Raw genomic sequence first — 19,969 nt, 5'->3', positions numbered from 1 at the left:
CATGCGGCAAACAATGCGAATTACACAACTACCACCCCTCCACGGGGCATCCTCAGGAGTAATGTTACTCCGATTAGTGCCAAACACAGAGTCAAAAAAAAGACGATGTACGACTACTGCTGCATGGCGGAAGTACCTATATATTGATCCTTTTCTTACTTAGGATGGAATTCCGCAAAATAACGCCTGAATCCATTATAAAACACTGATGTTGGTAATAAGATGAGTAATCTATAAGAAACATATATTTAATATCTACTTGCTTCACACTATACGTTAGGAAGATTATAAAACTTTTTTTAAAACATAATAATATTTGTGCAAACATTACATCAACGTTTCTATTTATATAGAACAATACCTAGTAGAGTTCGAACTGGTAGACGCTGTATGGGTAGAACCACCACACGGTAGACCGACGACATAGTTACGGAAAGTCGCTAGATCCTCATCAGCACCAGGTCAGTCTTTGAAGGGGGCACATGCCTTTTAATAGGCGTCTATCGACTGATAGGATGATAATGTCGATACCTAATATATTTATTGAATCATCAGGCGTAATTGAAAACAGTGCTTGAACAGTTTATGATTTAGTTATTCAATAATTTGTATTTTATTTTATAATCATATTCTTATAAATTCTAATAAAACACAACTGTTGAACACGACTGTACAATATATCTTGCAGACCTGTCTGTTTATATTGTAACGATTCTTTGTTTTTATTACAAGAACTTTTTTCAGAAGAGGTGTTTTTATTGTAGCTGGCCGAAAATATTTTATAATTTCGATATTCCTATTAATATTCTACTTTTCTTCACCCGATTTATTCTAAGCTTTTTTATTAATCTGTTGTCTATAGGTCGGTAAGGTTTTTTTTTTAAATACACATAGAAAAACCCCGTGAGCAATAACGTAGTGAAGCTTTAAAATTCTAAACGCGTATTGAATATTTAAAATGTATGTACGTAATTGAATTTTTAATACGCGAAAATTTTCCTGTCGGGGGCTATATATAGGTGTACCTTATTTTTAAAAATCAACCAACTGGTTAATTTTTTTCGTTTATCAGATATTTTCTTATTGTGGTTTTAAAATATTGTGGTATCTGTAAATGGTAATTATATTTTTAATTTTTATACAGCAATTTCGTTAAACCACAAACCTTTGTGATACGTGACATAGTAGTCTATAAACTCAATCTATATGTATTTTTAATATATAAAAATTACGGTTTTAACTTTTACTCATTTTAAATATTTAAAACAAACGAATACTTATAAATATACTAATAATAATACTAATACGTAAAAAAGTTTATAAGATTTTTTTTATTTTAACTCGATGAAATATATATCGTTGAAAGTTTAATTTACTTCACATTATTCTTTTTCAAAGCGACAAAATTTATGTATAGCTGTACCCAATTTATAACAATGGTACTTGATTTTGTGTAATATTTGTTTTTAATTAGTCTTGACTCAGGGGGAGAGGACTGAGACATCCAATCTTAGGTAGCGGGTTATATTCCCACGATACAATCTTATTTCATTCACAATTTATGCAATAACTATATAGGATTGCCACTGCTCATAAGCAAGCTTCCAGGATATGGTCAGCGGCATCCTCTGTACCATAACACCACATTGCGATCGCCAACCCACCTGCCAAAGCGTGACTCTGTCTCTTTCTCTCTCTCCTGAGCATTATTAATCCCATCTGATCATGGTGTCTGCTTTCCTTATCTTCTTTCTCCACTTCGCGCGAATGGACACGTCGTCGGCAGTCATGTCTTTCGCTATGTTATCTGCCCATCTTGTTTTCGATCTTCCTCTTCTTCTAGACCCAGAAATGTTTAGATCCATAGCGACATTTCTCATGTATTCAGGAGATCTCCTCTTTACGTGTCCGTACCATCTAAGCCGACTCTCTTGTGACTTATCGGCGATGTCACGTATCTTCGAGACTACAGTGAACGTACTCGTTGCGTATTTTTTCGAGCCTCGTTACTCCGTACATCCACCGAAGCATCATCATTTCGGCGACTTGTACTGAACGGATATGGCTTTGTGTCATAACCCATGTTTAACTCCCATAACCTGCCAAGCTTGACAATTATGATATACTCCTGTATTGATATCTCAGGGGAAGGCCTATGTGAGAGCAGCGGATATCCAACAGCTGAAATTATGATGATGAGTCGAGGTTATTAGGCTATTAATCTTTTAACACAGTTGAGTCAAATAGTTTTAGCATTACAAAGATTGTCTCATAATCTTGTCGAAACAAGTCTAATGCATTTTCGACCTGTTTGTCTGCGGTTACTAAGAATTATTATTCAGTTGGCTTCATACATATTCACTTATAACAAGCTTTAAGTTTTTAAACTTCTTTGTTTGTCTAATAGCACACATTACAGCCAGTATGACTTGGTTGCTTGAGTTTTTTTTTATAATATCCCTGAAAAACGCTTCATATTTTCTGACGACTACTTCTATGTGGTTAATAAGTATATAAACGTAAGTATTATAAAAAGGAACCTATAAATTTATTTTATTTTAAATTCTTCAAGAAAGGTGACACTATAAATAATTACAACTTAAATTAAAAAAAATAACTTACTAAACAATATGCAGCTTAAATCAATAGACATAATGAGCATTACCTGAAAAAAATAGAAAGTTAAAAAATAAATTGTTTCTAGGGATTTTAATTAAAATTATGATAAAAATATAAAATTTTAAATATACTTGAGAAAAAAATTAAAATATTGCTTTGTCACAAAATTGAATAAATTAGAAAAAAAACCATCTTCTTGTGCCAAAACTTTTTTTTTGATTTATTTTGGATAACTTTGGATAATATTCTGTAAAATTTTCAAACTTTTGATATACTCGTACTTGGCATATTTCTTTTAACTAAAACAGTTCACCGTTTATTTCTGACGTATAATACCACTATTGATATAATAAACAGAAGATTTTGCTTTTAAAATATAAGTAAAAAGTTTGGCACGAAACATAGCAGAAAAAAAACTAGCCTCCACCGAAGATCGCGACGATGATCGGTCGTGCGCTGCTCGTTGCCTACCTTCGCCGCGTCTACTGGCTCGTGACTGCCACTCGAGAACCTTTCGGATCCAACGGCAATCGGTTTCACCAGCAATGTGCCCCGCCCACTGTCACTTCAGACGAACAATTCTTCGAGCTACGTCGGTCGATCTTGGTTTTTCTCCGGATCTCCTCGTTTCTGATTGGACCTCGCAACGAAATCCCGAGAACAACCTTCTCTATTGCTCTCTGAGTGACCTTGTACCATCTTATGAGGCCTATCGTAAGTGACCACGTCTCGACTTCGTATGTCATCACCGGTGATACATATTGATCATTCCCGTTTACATTTATCCAATATACAATGAACAGATAAGTCTAAGCGAACTGAGAAATATAAACAAAACTGTAAATGTAGTTCTTACCTTGACTCATATGTTAGACCTAATTCCCGTTGCTCCAAAAAAAAAATCCCACAGCTATCTAGTAGTTTAAATAACATCCTCAGTGAGTCAGATGACTCTAGCTTCCTGAATTGAATCTAAAAGAGCTTTTCCGGATTATAATTTTTTGCCAGAATGCTTCAATCGCCTGGTAACAAACATTTAAAATTACTGGTGAATTACGTAATATCTTTAGCCAAGCAATACACTTCTATACACCATTAATCTAGTAATAACATTTACTTCGGCGCCCTTTAGGTGAGGACATATTGTAATTTTACAAACACAACCACATATAAACTAACAAACATACTGTTTATCTTATATCGCAGATCTTAGATATTGCTAACGCGGCCTTGTAAGCCTATGAACACAGTTGATCAGTTATTGTTAATTTCAAAAATTATTATCTAACTTATTGGGCGAAGAAGCGTAGCAAACCTAAGACTAAAGTAAAGGTTATTTACTATCTTCTTAACGTAAATACACATGAGTAACTATCAAGCTGGCCGAGGCACTAATATCACCAAAAACGAGGTTCGCACTCCAAAAGTTTCACAAAGTATCTTAGCTTAGGTTGCCATCGTCGTTTTGTTGTCATTTCAGCCCACAGACGTTCACTGCACCACATGGGACTCTCCCAAAAATATCTATGGGGGGAAATACCATAACCGTCACCCTTGGTAGGCGGGGGCCTTCGTGATCACAGTGTGATATTAAGATACGCAGAGGACGTTGCTGTCCATCATTTCAAACTTTTTTTTTCAGCAATCGCAATCCTATATAATTAATGAAGAAATTGTGACTCATATAAGATTATATCCTGGAAATCGAACCCTACGATAGCAAATCACAATCCTTTACCACGGGGCTAGCAGTGCTCATCGCAAAGTTGGCAAGGTTAACATCACCATTACCATGAATGAATAAACAGCACAGGTTCTTCAGGTTCACGTCCTAAAATAAAACGAAGCGTGTCGCTATTTAAAATTGCTGTCCCTATATTGAGGTATTATATTAAAACAAAAATAAAATTAATATCTTGCAACCCTATATTTGCTATTCATAAATTAAGAGGCAATCAACCGTATGTTATGAAAGTAATTTCAAGCAAAACAATAATTTCGTGCCATACCGGTAATGCATCGGAAATCGTTACTGGGCGAAAATTATTAATTGAATAATGCAAACCAATAGTCCGGGGTCAGTAGCCGTGAAATTGGACACCGGGGTCCGGGCAAGCAATCTGTTCGTCACGGTACGGACCTGTAAAATGATATGTTCCACGCCTTTTGAGGTTTTGGTGTCATAACGAACCCGTAGACCGAGGGACCCCATGACAACCGAACAATTTATTTTTGTCAGAACTACGTGATATTAAATATTACTCTTTCGAAATATTTTGCTATATAATTGTAGATAATGAGAACTATGTAATTATATTAATTGAAGGCCTCGTCCAGTGGTCGAAAATTGACTACATCACATTTTTGTTGATCGTTGAAGTTCTATTGTTGAATCTATGCACATAAATCTTTTTTTTAACATTTAAAAAAGATAAGCTATAATTCAGCCTGTAAAACATACAATTTTCCTGAAATTAAATACCAAACTCTTTAATTACTTTGTTCCTTTCTTAGTTTGAACACAGTCTTTAACTAGAAATAAATGTCTAAGAGTGTGTTATGTTTTTTGTAAATTTTTAAAATAGTAAAATTCTTAATAATAATAAATAAAGTTTATTTAGTGTTATCAATTTCAATAATAAAGTTTATTTTGTGAAAAGATGAAGATAATATTAATTTATTCAGCATTGGAACTTCTAACAGAACATTTATTGATCGTCAAATTATAATTTATTTAATGTATTTTACTTTTGATCCAATTGTTTCGCATGGTGTTATAGTTGTGGAAAAGAAGCAGGAAGAAATTCCTCTACGACATGTCTTTTTATAAAATTCAACAAAACAGATTTACACATATACACTTTACTAGATGTAGCCTGGGACAGGTATAATTCGTCAGAAAAAAGAGAAAAAAGATCAAAAATATTTATTACATAGTAAAGACCTTGTATCGATTCTTAAAGATAATTGAAATATAATCGCTGATTAATTTTATCATTATAAATCTCTTTCTCAAAATCATATATCTTGCAGAACATTTATTGCTGAACACAAACGTCCCCATTGATTTCCAGTAGGTCTGGTTGGAGGCAAGCTGCGTCTAGCGTTTTCCGAACACCTTAACGAGGTATTCTGTCCTCACCTTGTTGGTACAAGGACCTCGTCGATGTCGTCGCTGGTGTTCTAAGTTCCAGAACTTTACCACCATCACTATAACTTCGGGGGTTCGGTTACTTTAACAAACCCTAATAATTTACTTCTTTTAAACCGATTGTACTAAATGGTCACCATTTTAAATACTAACAGGTATCGTCTGAGATCGCCACTCTTCTGTTTATCTTATTTTTTTACTTACGAGTGTTGCCACGTTCATTATTCGATACCAACCTTTAGCTGCTGGGTTGTGGAACTAAAATAAGTTAATTTTATGAATTATGCACTTTAGACTCTCGTAACATTGTACACCTGAAACTTATAACAGCAAGTTATATTAGTATTCAATACATAATATTAATCCCGATTTAAATCTGTACATATTTTTATTTTGTTTCTTTTTGGAATCAAATATGTGGGTTACATCTCTGATGTACAGGATAATTTGTTATAGTATAAATCTCGTGATCGGCACTAAATGTGTAATGTGTAAACAATAAAAGTGAACATGTAGTATGATATTGTAAGCGCGTAGTCGTGAAAATTTATTTATTTATTCGTTACTTCATTTCTATAGCAGAGTCCTTAACTCGGTTGTGTCGATGCTAAGCACACCTGCTCGACGGTTCGCTCAAGGCCCGCTATTGTGCAGAGCAGTGCGAAATCTTTCTTATTCATCTCGCGGAAGCAACAGCGGCCGTAAAGATGGCGGAAACGTTCACAATGAGCACTTACACGGCGCCGGCTTCCGGTACAGTCGGAACAAAAATCAATCTACAACCTTTTTTTTCACATTTATTAGTTAATAAATTATTGGTTGAAACTTAGATGTAGCTCCAAGAATTGCTCGTTTGAATTGGTATTCGACAAGACACATCGCTCGTGCAACGGCTGTAAGGACTGAAAAGGTTCCGAGTGACGACCTGGGAGCAGCGCAGGACTCATTGTCACTGGTCATTGTTGTGATCGTGGTGTCCTATACCTTGCAGTAGGCGTCTAGTCTGCGTGTCAGCTGACATGATAACAATGATTATAAAATTAGATTAATACAAAAACTTTAATTCAACTAAAATACAAAAACATCATAATGCATTATATATTAAGATAAGTTAACGTTAAATTTAAATATCTAATAGATTCAGGCGTTATTTTGCGGAAGTCCATATTAAGTAAGAAAAGAACTAATATATAGCTACTTCCGCCATGTAGCAGTAGTCGTGCAATAAAGTGCACCGCCCACTAGCCCGTTTATAAATGCGCATGCGGCAAACAATGCGAATAACACAACTACCACCGTTAAATCACTTATAAATCATCAATGAGTACATAGCTGAAGTAGCTATGTATTAGTTCTTTTCTTAGTTAAAGTTAGAGAATACGTTCAAAAAAGGCAGATGTACTGGTTCGAATAAGAACTGATCCCTTTTAAACAAGCGCGTCTTGTGACGGAATTCCAAAAAATGTTGTTCCCTAACTAGAAACGGGGCGTTCAGAATCGCAGATGTTTCAGGTGGAGAATCCTTCGGATAAACGTGGTCTCGAATGGAATTTCAAAGGGTTTCTCTCGTTCTAGAGGACCACAACTGAGGGTGAGTCAGTGAATAGAAACCTCATACAACCCAGTCCTTCGCCCAGAAGAAGTATCTTAAAAATCAACAAAATTACTCTTTTTTAAGGAAAAAATATATGGTTAAAGAATATGTCAATAACTTTTCGTAAGACTTTAAAAAATCAGTCGTCTGGTAAATTTCGTTGTTATAAATAAGATTGGGCTATGTACCATTTACACAATATATAACTCTTCATGATCATATAACTATATGATTTGAAATAGGCGTAAAAGTTTTATACCTTTTTAGTATCAAAAGAGCTATACATTCCTTACTTTATAGCTTTTAAATTTATAACCAATCCCTCTGTATAGGAATGTGTAATTGATTTTTAAAAGCATTCTCCTTTTATCTTTATTTCCAATCACCCCGTATTTAGTCCATCTTATATTTTATTTACCAATAGGCTAATAGTTACGACGTAATATAAGACATCAACTTGATATTCCAACCTGCTGAAGTTGTCACAACGTACTAAAAATGAGTAAACAATAATTTCGTATAAAGAATAAAAGTAACGAAATTTTAATTTAAAAATAGTAACACTTTTGCGCACGACTGTACAGCAAGTCGTACCTGTACACCAACTTTCGGAAGTGGTCATGTATTGTCTCACGCCCCTCTGACTTGAAAGCTAACGCAGTTTTTGTTCGCCTTTTTTTATTGCATGATATACTCGTGTAGATTTATGAGTACGGCATCGTTATTCAATGACGTATTGGTTTAAAATAAAAATAAATTGAACATATGTTGCAACTGGAAAAGTTTAAATCGTATGATTACTATTTTGCGATACTGAAAATTTTATGTTTGCATGTAGCTATATATATGATGCTTACCTTTTTTTTACTTCGTATTTCATACAACGTATTTCATCTCTCCTGCAACTTCTGCCGTTATTATATTTTTTTTCTTATTGCAAAGAAGTGATAACTTATTTAATTATTACAGACTTTTACATGGTGTTGCTGGAGTTTCTTCTGCCAGATTTTCTCCCAGCGCGAACGCTTTTCGAAATGATACTAAGGTTAGTCAGGTAATAGTAACCAACCAAGTCGAAGTCCAGCCCTCTCGGGCATTTTTGAGTCGAAATGCTAAACGGATATTATCGACGAGTGACAGCCTAAACCAACACCTTTGCGGGGCCCTTGAACCTGGCTACTTCCCGGAGCGTCCGCCGATGCAATCTAAGAGAACTGCGGCCTCCCATCCTGCCTTGTATATTTTTCAATATTTTACCAATTTTCAATATTTTATCTGCCTGTAAAGCAACACATGTCAGAACCATTATTAATGCGAAAACATTTAATGTTTATTTTAATTAACGTGTACTGCACTGTACCTAAATGAATTAATTTACATGTAGATAAATAAACAAACAAACAAAGAAAAGAAAATACGTTATAAAAATCGGATTATTGCATATTAAAATAAATTACAGTTTACAATCGGTCGCTGCAGATGCCGTACTTGTATTGCCAGAAATTATTGGCTTGAACGATTCCTGTAGATAAAATAGTTTGAAAATTTTCAGAGTGATACAGAGATTTGAAATTGTTGTAAAAAAACTTTAAAACTTCTTGCAGTCAAATGAACTATACATTAATCACTATAAAGCTTTTTAACCTATAAACAACCTATTTTCATAAAAATGTGTAATATACTAAGTATATATCTATAAGTAAGAACTTTGGCTTTTAAAATAAAAACCATTAATGATGACACTCTCGTCAACCTAATGGAATATAATGAGCATTTTATAAAGTGAAGAATTCCAACACTTCATTGTTTAAAAAACTATGCCATTCATAGCAATATTAAGTAGTTATTAACCTTTTGTTTTACTAGAAGACAATTTAATAGGGTTTTTACAAAAAGCCTTATTTAAGTCAATAAAAACTTTTTGTTAATAAAATCAGATATTCTAAGACACATCACTGGTGGGCGAGAAAAGTTTTGGAGTAACTTTTGTATTAATAACCTATTATTATATTCAGAATTTTTATGATAACAAAAGTAATTTGCCTGTTTAGATCCAATAGAAAAACGAATGAATAAAACGTATTTAATAGAAACTTTATTTATAGAAACAATGTTTTATGATTAATTATTATTTTGATTATTTTGTGATATCGATGATTAAACGTTACATTTAAAAGTGTCTATACGTTTCATCATCATATCAGCCGATAAATGCCCACTGCAAGACATAGGCCTTCACCGATGATCGCCACGATGATTCGTCTTGCCCTGCAACTAGCAGAGCTTAACCACGTTACGGGAACCTTTCGTCCCTATCAGCCGTCAGTTGCACGAGCAATATATAATATTCGTAAGAAGTTACAGCGGGCCTGACACGCTGTAACTTCTTACGAATAATTCTTCAAGCTGCCACGGTGACCTTGGTTCTTCTGTTTTTTTTTTGCGTATTAGTATACCGTATTACTAGTTGTATGTCATACTGCAAAAAGATATAAACCTGGCGCAGTCAAATAGAAAAAGTTAATAAATAAAACACATTTCATAGTTTTTCCTTTTTATTGATTGCTTTCTTAATAATAAACAGAAAGAGTTTTTTCGTCGTACACTGTAAGATTGCAACAGTAATGCGTTTATATTTTCATTTCGCACGATATTTTTAGGTGATTCATTTGGATCCCAGTGACTAATGGCTGTTCACTGACCCAAATAAATGCTCCCCGGCAAGAAATTTCGTTATAATAAGAAGGCTATTGCTGAAAATGAGGTTGTTGGTGAGGAGGTTCTACAAAAATGGTATTGATTAATATAAGCAATGCAATCTTTTTTCTATTGTAATGCGACTGGGCAAAAGATTCTAGCTGGACAAAGTCTGCAGGGACAATTAGTAAACAATAATTAGTTTTAGCTGTATAGATAGCTCAAAGTAATCAATAAATTTTAAATCAGCACAAGTTTATTTTTGTTTATAATTAATCGGTCTCTTATGATGGTGACCTGTTTTGTATTGAGAGTAAAAACTGACCTTGATATTTGCTCCCCTTCGGCACGCATTGAGTACAATAGTGAAATAAATTGTACACGTGTAATGTCCTCCGTGTAAAGTCGCCTAATTAGCTCGCTGATTTAGCCGACCTGTTTGGAAAGGAAACCGCACATCCGGGCATCTGGCGGGAATTGCGCCAAGGCGCCAGTTGCGAATTTGTTTCGATGTATTATCACAAAAAAAAATCCAACGAAATAAGTGTTTAATTTACACATTATTTAAGTTTTTTATTTACTTTTTGATACATGACATTTATTTAAAGAAATTAAAGTATCGCTATAAAATAACAGATTCTAGGGGTCACACTTTTGTTACATGTTTACAGAGCGGTTTTTGTAAAAAGTAATAATAAATGTCTTTGAACAAACTTGTGTTTTTTTCTAGTAAAATGATTGACAGCTACATTTCCATTGAATTACATTTCCTTCTTTTCAGTCGATTGACATCCACTGCAAAGCAGAAGCCTCCACCAAAGATCCATATAACCTGTTTTGCGCTGCCGGTTTCTACATCAAATATTACATCTTCCCCTATAATATACATGGTGGTTCATTGTAGGTATAAAAATTTTAAAAGGTAAAAAACGAGTATTATTACTAACCTATTCAAAAATAAATAGTCTCTGAAATATTATTAATTTAGTAAGAAAAAGCTTTTCAAAATGAGGATAACTACATAGTAAAATCAATTATTCTTTACTATCTGACTTTGTACTGCAAGAAGTTATTTGCTAGTCGCAAGTAAAAAAAAAATTGGTTATACAAAAAAATAATATTACTTATTTCAAACTGATCTTCTGAGCTTGACCAAGTGGATATAGATATTTATGGCATAAATTTTCCAGTTTGCTGGACATTTTTTAATGGGTAAATGCTGTTTACCTGTTGACATCTGTAGCCTCGTCGAGCTGCTGTTAGTGGGGGCCTCTCGTTCCCCCATTTTGTTTTTGGGATAGAGTTATATTTATATATATATTTGACAATAATCTTTTTATTTTCACGCTATCTCTCATCCTCCACAAATTTTCTTTCTTCTTTCATCCTTCACATTTTTTCTCATTCTCTCATCTTTCATTTACATTTCATTTACGCATCGCCTCCCATCTTTCGTCACACTTCTAAGAGATTTTTATTATTTACATTTTAAATTATTTATTATCTTTGAATATTTCTTTTCTCCTTTAGGAAACTAGGTTGGGGCCGATATATTATTAATTTCACCGAATACGTAAGGCTGTATCACTATTGACATGTTGGTTTTGGTGCAGCGATTTCGTTTTTTAATTACAAAATCAAGTATAGATTTTTTTCCTCACTGAACTCTACAGATGCCCAAAGTGGTATTTGCAGTAATCGAGTTCGCAAGAGCAGGGCGCTGATAGCGCTTTGGTTAATCCTCTTTTTGAAGTAGCGTACAGTGCATATCAGGTATATGTTTTAATTATTCATCATCGTTAACATTTCAGCCGTAGAACTTCTATTTTAGGACTTAGGGACCTCACATTGATTTAAAATAGAACCGGTCGGAAGCGACTGACATAGCCGCTTTCGACAACTTTAATAAGGTTATGACCATTAATAAGGCTTTATGTGTGGATGTCGTCCGCTGCGCTTGCCGGTCTGTCGCCTTTGCTCCAGTACATAATGCCCTCTGCGCGCTATGTAGCCTACCGACTGATATTATAATTTACCAATCCGCTGGACTCGATGCTTGGAAATAACTACAAAAACACGTTATTTTAAAATATCAACGTCAAAAGACTCTGTGTTTGGCAATAATCGGTATAACATTACTCCTGAAGATGCCCCGTGGAGGGGTGAAACACGTGTTGAGTGATTTAACGGTGGCAGTTGTGTAATTCGCATTGATTACCGCATGCGCATTTATCAGCGGGCTGACGGGCGGTGCACTTTATTGCACGACTACTACTGCATTGGCGGAAGTAGCTGTATATTGGTACTTTCTTAATAGTAAGTAATTATATCAATTGTAAAGTGTAAAGAAAGATTTAGGTACAAAAATATAAGAATAAAATAAAAATATAAGAAACGAACTTACCTTTTTATTTTAATTTATATTAAGTTTGAGACGAGAAAAGAGCTCTCATGTTAAATCATAACAAAGCTTTCATTCGATTTTACCAGAACTCATAATTTCCATGTAAGTTACATTTAGTAGTTTCATTACACAACAGTTAATATAATAATATTATGGAATAAAATAAAATTTTTTCGAACGTGTCTGCCAATATATACCACAGCTTTGATATCAATAACGCATATAATCCTATTAGATATCGTAATGTCTATTCATATATAAGGGTGGTAGCTTTCAAATTTATTTCTTCCTAAAACTGAATGAAATATTATTCTCTCGAAATATATCACAATAGATCTTATAAACAGATGCGTTAGACACCTTTGCGATCCCGAAAGATGTTTTCTGAATGGGCTCAAGTGGTCGTATCAACATACTTTTTCTGTCTGACACAATTCTAAAAACGGCCCTGCGTTTGTATTTAATTTATTTTTTTTGTAATCAATTACCTGGTATATATGTTATACAAAAATAAATCTTAATTTAAAGACAGTAATGGACAGTGTGAGGAGTGTCAACAACATTATCATCAGTGCAGTTACGTGACATAATAACTGAGTAGGGGATTTGACTAATTGTAATTCACCGTCGAAATTTCCTGCGGCACACCAAATAAGGATCGATGCGACGATGCCGATGACCGGCGCCAATTCTTTTACTTTTTTATTTTTAAATATACATTTTAAATGTAAAGAATAAATTACTTTTTAGCGTAAAACAAACACATTTTCAAACTATTTTTTTTTTGTTTTCGAATTCCGAATCCATGAACTCGAAGTTCTACGTAATGCCTTCATCTGTAACCATCACCATTATGTTAGCCGGTAAAAGCCACACAAGGCTTTAGCCTCCCCCAAAAATCACAAAGATGACCAGTCTTGTGCTGCCCGCATCTAGCGTATTCCCACTACCTTGCTATGTCGTCGGTTCAACTAGAGACACTCTTATCTAGGCCGCGTCTAACAATGAAATGAGTAAAAATAAAATCCATAATTTAATGCCTCAGAACAATCATAAAATAAATTAAAAACGAAACAAAATTACTTAAATTTTTAATGGAATCAGGCGTTACCTTGCGGAAGTCCACCCTAAGTAAGAAAAGGACCAATATTTAGCCACTTCCGCACATGCAGTGGTAGTCGTTCAACAAAGTACCACTCTACTCTGTGTTTGGCACTAATCGGTGTAACATAATTTCTGAAGATGCCCTGTGGAGAGGTGAAACACGTGTTGAGTAATTTGACGGTGGCAGTTGTGTAATTTGCATTGTTTGCCGCATTCGTATTTATCAGCGGGCTGGCGGGCGGTGCACTTTGTTGCACGACTACCACTGCATGTGCGGAAGTGGCTAAAAATTGGTCCTTTTCTTAATTAGTTAAATGGGCTGTTAGAGTTAAAATGGCAAAGAATTTTCAGGAGATAATAAAAATTGAGAATGGACTAACCTCTTCTTTAAAGACCTAATGACTCCAGTAGAATTTGATAGTCCAGTAGAATAGATAGATAGTAATTATTCTAAATTGTGAGATGTCGTTATAGAAAAGTTCAGTTTGATACTAGTTTTAATTTGTGCATTTCTTGATTTCTTCTTTTGAGTCATAAGTAATAACTACAAGCGTTTCAAAGAGAAATATGACGTCAAAATATATGTTAATGGCACTTACATCACTGTATGAACGAATGAACAAATGAATGTATACAAGGCTATAGGTTCACAGATGTAATAGCTTTAAAGGGGTGAATGTTAACCTCATTTGTCAGTAAAAAAGCTTTTAAGCTTTCTCACCTATTTTCAATCACCCGTTGGAATGCGACAGGTCAATTAATTCTGGCATCACAAAGTCTGCAGGAATAGATAGGAAAAAATTATTAATTTTAACATAGTATAATCCCAATTTTTAATACGCTTTCTCTTACAATGTTATCGTTACGTAATTTATTATTACTGAAACTACATTTATAATAAGGTATACTATAAATGAATTGACAGAAAATGAGCTATACGTTCACCTTTCACCACCAACCCTTTTATACCAATCATACTGTATAATACAAATCCTTCATAAAAATGTTACAATGTCTTTACACTTAGATACTTCATCTTGTAAATAACAATGGCTGAATACAACAGTGGCGCATTAGTGTAAATAAAAAAAAAACACACAAAAATATCAATAACGATTTTTTTTAAAGCGTGCAACCTATGGTTGTTGTACGGTCACGAAGTCAGCGAATCGGAAATACGAACAATATAAGGATGCCACTAATGTACAATCCACATCATATGTCTATGTCTACATCCCTTTAGAAGTTTCTAGAAATACATCGAAGTAAACAAACACATTTCCTTCAACTTATTAAGATTTATGAAATTCAATTTCGAATATGGAACATTTATATTATCCTAATGTTTACAATAAAACTGACAGGAGTCACTTCCTTTTTAATCAACGCGTTAATTATACGCGGCCAGTACATTAAGTAAAAAACAATACTTTTATAAAATACTATTTATTATCTACTACATTAAAATTGACTGACATTAAATACGCTTCAATAAATTATTATAAAATAATTTTCCACGCATTATAATCGAAAACACGTGTTCCTATAACATTAGCAGAGTGATTGCGCGGGAAATAATTGATTTGACATTAAGCGCAAATTGTCAGTGTCACGAACGTCATTTTAGTCCAGGGCTGTGTTTGTATAAGGAATCAAAAATTAAAATAAAATGAAAATACACCTATGTTATCTATCTACGTATTGAATCAATCCTTACACGAATTATTATTAATACATGCTTTACGTAAAAAAATGACTTTTGAACAGACGTAATTTTATGATTAAGGAATGTCCTTAATTCTAGTCTTATTTTTTCACTTTTAATTTATTGTATTCTTTTTGTTTTTAATACGCTTCACTCCATTGCTTTCTGAAATGATATTAAGATTTTATTTTTGTATGTATTTCCACGTCTGGCATCCGTATGTGTAATATAAGTAGGTAAGATGTAGGTATCCTAGAAAATTTTCGTTAGATGAAAGGTAAATTCACCTTTTTATTATTTGCTTCAGAGTCAAAATCTTTTTCCAGCTCATGTTAATACACCGCTCTACTTCTAGTTGTTCATTACTGTTTTCAAATGATAATTATTTTCATGAGTAAATGTAATTGTTCACATATCCAATTCATATTATTTGTGAATGAATAATGAACAATATGATAAACTATTAATGTAAGCAGAAACTAAATTTAACCAAAAAGCTAAAATAATACGTATTTTCCATTACTTTAATATAAAGAATCCTTAATCATTTTAACAGTTATTATTTTATTAACATAAAACTGTACTTTACTTTTAAAATTATTCAATTTCAAATGAAAGGAAAAATAAATTGCCAGTCTACTTAAATATTGACTCAATATCAGACAAATATAAAAAGGAACTAAATATGTTGTATACAATTTCAAAATATATTCCATTTAATAAAAAAGATGACTCCTCGATGAAGTAACCACAATGAACACTCCAGACGTATGATTCACTCTTCCAGTAAATGAAACCCTGTATTAAGACTCGGAAAGAATTTGAAACAATTTTTACTGCATATAATAAAAGTTACTAGAGCATTTCTTTATGGTAAATTATATGACAGGCGGCAAGTTTCTGGTTGCGGACTGCACAAGACTTGTGGCTTATGCATGACAGTCAGCGTCTATGGGCTGATATGGATGAATGAATATGATAGTCTAAAATTGTTCTTATTTTTCTCCTTTCAACTGAAACACGCCCACTGCAAGTCCTTTGACATCCCCAAAGATATCGATGGGGGATATACCATCATCGTTACGCTTGGCATGCGAGTTGGAGGTCGCAATGTGGTATTATGGTATGCATAGGACGCTGTTGCTAGCTCTCTGGAAACTTATAAGTCAAGTTATGATCGCAAATCTCAGTCCTCTACCGCTTGGCTACAGGGGTTGCTGCAATATAGAACAGTGGGTCTATATGGTGTTATTTAATGTGTAGTAATTGGTCTCGTGTTTGTTATACTACAAAAGATATTTGTCACGTCTTTTGAAATATTAACCACGAACTCACTGCTTAGACTTCTCGCAAAGCTCGCCAAGATGATCTTTACTTGGCGTTAAATGTAATTAATTCAAATCTCAAAAAACACTTAATCCTTTTTTTTATAACACGAATACTATTAAAGTAAAAGTTGTTCTAACAAAGAACATAACGATTAAACAACACTTATGTATAACGGCAATGAACACTAAAACAGTTATAACATATGCGTGTGGTTGTGTTATTATTATTCCAAGTTTCTTAGGCACATATCTACAACATTTTTTTTAATTAAACTCACTTTATTTTTAAAGTTTGTTCTTCAACTACGTCAATTAATGGCAGATGTGCACGATATCTTTATTTACATTAGTTACAGTAAAATATTATAATATTTGAAACTAGCATAACAAAAAATAAAACATGTATGGCAGGCAGTATGACAGTAATTAAGTAAAAAATTTGATAAATAAATACTAAATATTTTTTTTAAGTAGACGTTATGGATATTTAACAACAATCATAAGTATTTTAAACAGAACTCTTGTGGTATAGTAATAAAAAACAAAGCTAAATATGATCCACTTCGTAATTCACAGTGAAAACTTTATTTATATTCTTTACAACTTTTTTAATATATAAAAGTCAAATACAACTAAACAAATTTTATAACAATAGATGCCTTAAAAACACGTGTACAAAAAAAGTATAAAATAATCTTACTAAATCTAAGAATCAAATAAAGGGACAACCCTATTTAGATACTTTGTAACACAATGGAAACCCTAAAAATATGTTGAGTCACGTATCGCTATTAATTTGTTCGCGTAGAAATGATTAATGTGTACGGCACGCGTCAGCTTCCAGCGCTGGAAGGAGAGCATTGTGCCCTTAACACCTGGTGAATGCAATATAAATAACATAAAGCATCTGTTAATTACAAATTAAATTTATCTGGAAACCTCGAATAACTTTTTATTGATTTTCTATATTATATGTTTTTTTTCTCTCAATTGTATATTCCCTATTAAAGAAAATACCTATTTTTATTTATATAAATATTACCTAGTCCAGCCATAAGTTCTATTACAAAGAAAATATCCCATAATTTAATTATATATATATATATATATATATATAATTATATATATATATATATATATATATAATGGGATCCCATAATTTAATAATATTATAATATCCCATAATTTAATTATATATATATATATATATATAATGGGATTTCGACGAATTCTGGCCTTGCCTAGATTAATGGATCTCTTACGGTCATCAACAGATATGGTTTCAGTGCTCTTTGGATGGTACGATACACAAATATTGGGCTAGCTTTTTCAATGTATCAAAAATGTCGGCTGGGTTCTTACCTACTTTGTACAGTACATTTACTGCAATCCTTTAGTGCCTATTCCATTTTTAAAACAAATAATTTCTAAACAAAAAACATACAATAATAGCGGGAAAGAAGTCTATTTATTAATCGTAAAAGTTTGTGATCGAAATTCAAATTCATTTTTTTAATGTTTACATACATACATATAGCATACAGCCAGTATTTTACTTAGAAGGGTTAAAGATTGATAAAAAAATATTTTATGACAAAATCTATTGATAATTATAATATTTGGTAACAATTAATGATTATGAGGTAACAGATACACAGTGTTCACTACAATGCGATGTTACCCAGTATTTTGAAAAACAAAAACCTGAAATCTGTGTTAGCAAAATTTGTTTAATTTTTAGACAGACAAATGCCAATCTTCACTTTATAACAATTAAGCTAAAGTTTCTAATTTGAGTAACTTATTTTTGACTGTACTCTGCTAATCAAAATATCGCATATAGACCAAAGAATTTTACACGGTGAATGCTAAAAAAATATATGCCAGAAAATATTCTAGTAATACGGAAGAAACCTTTTTATCTAAGTTTTCGATATTATTATTAGATGGACTATCGTCAAGTGTTGACTGTTAAAGTTTTTATGCAATACAAAAACGTAATTCAAATAATAAACCTATTTATTTTTAAGTTTGGATTACCACTCCCGGATTCAAATTTACGTAAAATTAGAAACTGACAGCGATGACACTCGGATCCGAAAGTCACTTACGATGGATCTCATAAAAAGGCTGAAGATCACCCAGAGGGCAATGGAGAGGGTCATACTCGGAGTTTTGCTGCGAGATAGAATCATAAATGAGTAGATCCGCAGAAGAAAAGTCACCGTCGATGCACGAAGAATGCTGGTCTAAAATGGCAGTAGGGGAGGCCCATCGTTCGTGCAACTGATGGTCGCTGGGGCCGAAAGTTTATCGAGTGACGACAGCGAACCGGTAGACGCTGGGTGGGTGTGGTCCCCAGCGAGATAGACCAGCGACATGGTTTAGGTCGCAGGGAGTCATAGGATACGGGCAGGCTTAAAAACCTTGCAATGGGCGTCTATCGGATGAAAAAAGAAGAAGATACTAACATATATCCACAGACTACAAAATGCAAAAAGAAAAAAAAATAATATAGATGGGTAATTAAAAATACTAAACGATAACCACTATCAAGTGTAAAAGAAATTTTCTAAAAACACAATAACCTAATTCCACAAATAAAAAAAACCAACACATATTTGAGATTCAAACATAAAATAAAATTGTTGTTTTAGTTTCATTATAATTTCATTAAAAACCTGATTTAAATGTCGCGGGCGTGGGAAAGTTCACTTTGCATTGAAATCTGAATTTTTAATCAAACAAATAAAAAAATTGTTCACATATTTATATAACTAGCCAAAAATATTTTCCAAAAGCTTCAGAAATTATTCGTTTATTTCACATAGACGTGCCAAGAGCTTACATTACTTTCTTTTTACAAAGTACAAAATAAGTATGTTTGCCTATTGAAGGCGCACACAGCGCTGTCCATAATTAAGCAAGCTTATAATATATATATAAACATTAACAAATAAATAAAATAGACAACAATATTAAAGGCCTTCCTAAATAATAATAAAATAAGACGCCAGCGATTTATTGAATGTTAAATATAGCTAAAGTTCGACACTTTTGTCACAATGATTTAAAAATAGATAATTGAAAACATTTGTTAATTTGTAAATATTATTACAGCACATTTTTCTTATTTCATGAATATTTAGTAATAATACTAAGATTGATATAAAAAAATTCATTATTCTGATAAGGATATATGGCATATATATATGCAAGAACATATAATACAAACAATAACCATTTTAGGATAGTATGTTCGCTGTACCGTACTGTAACCAATAACTTTGTAGGGTATTCTGTATTAGCAACACTGGACAAAAATTAAGTAATAAAATATAATGATTCAACTTGAGATTTTTTTTAC

This window comes from Battus philenor, unplaced genomic scaffold, assembly GCF_028537555.1.
Source record: "Battus philenor isolate CCGP_79_NKW_IND1 unplaced genomic scaffold, ilBatPhil1.0.hap1 SCAF_22, whole genome shotgun sequence".
In the NCBI taxonomy this organism is placed as follows: domain Eukaryota; kingdom Metazoa; phylum Arthropoda; class Insecta; order Lepidoptera; family Papilionidae; genus Battus; species Battus philenor.
The sequence above is the reverse complement of the archived record's forward strand: the minus strand, read 5'-3'. Positions refer to the sequence as shown.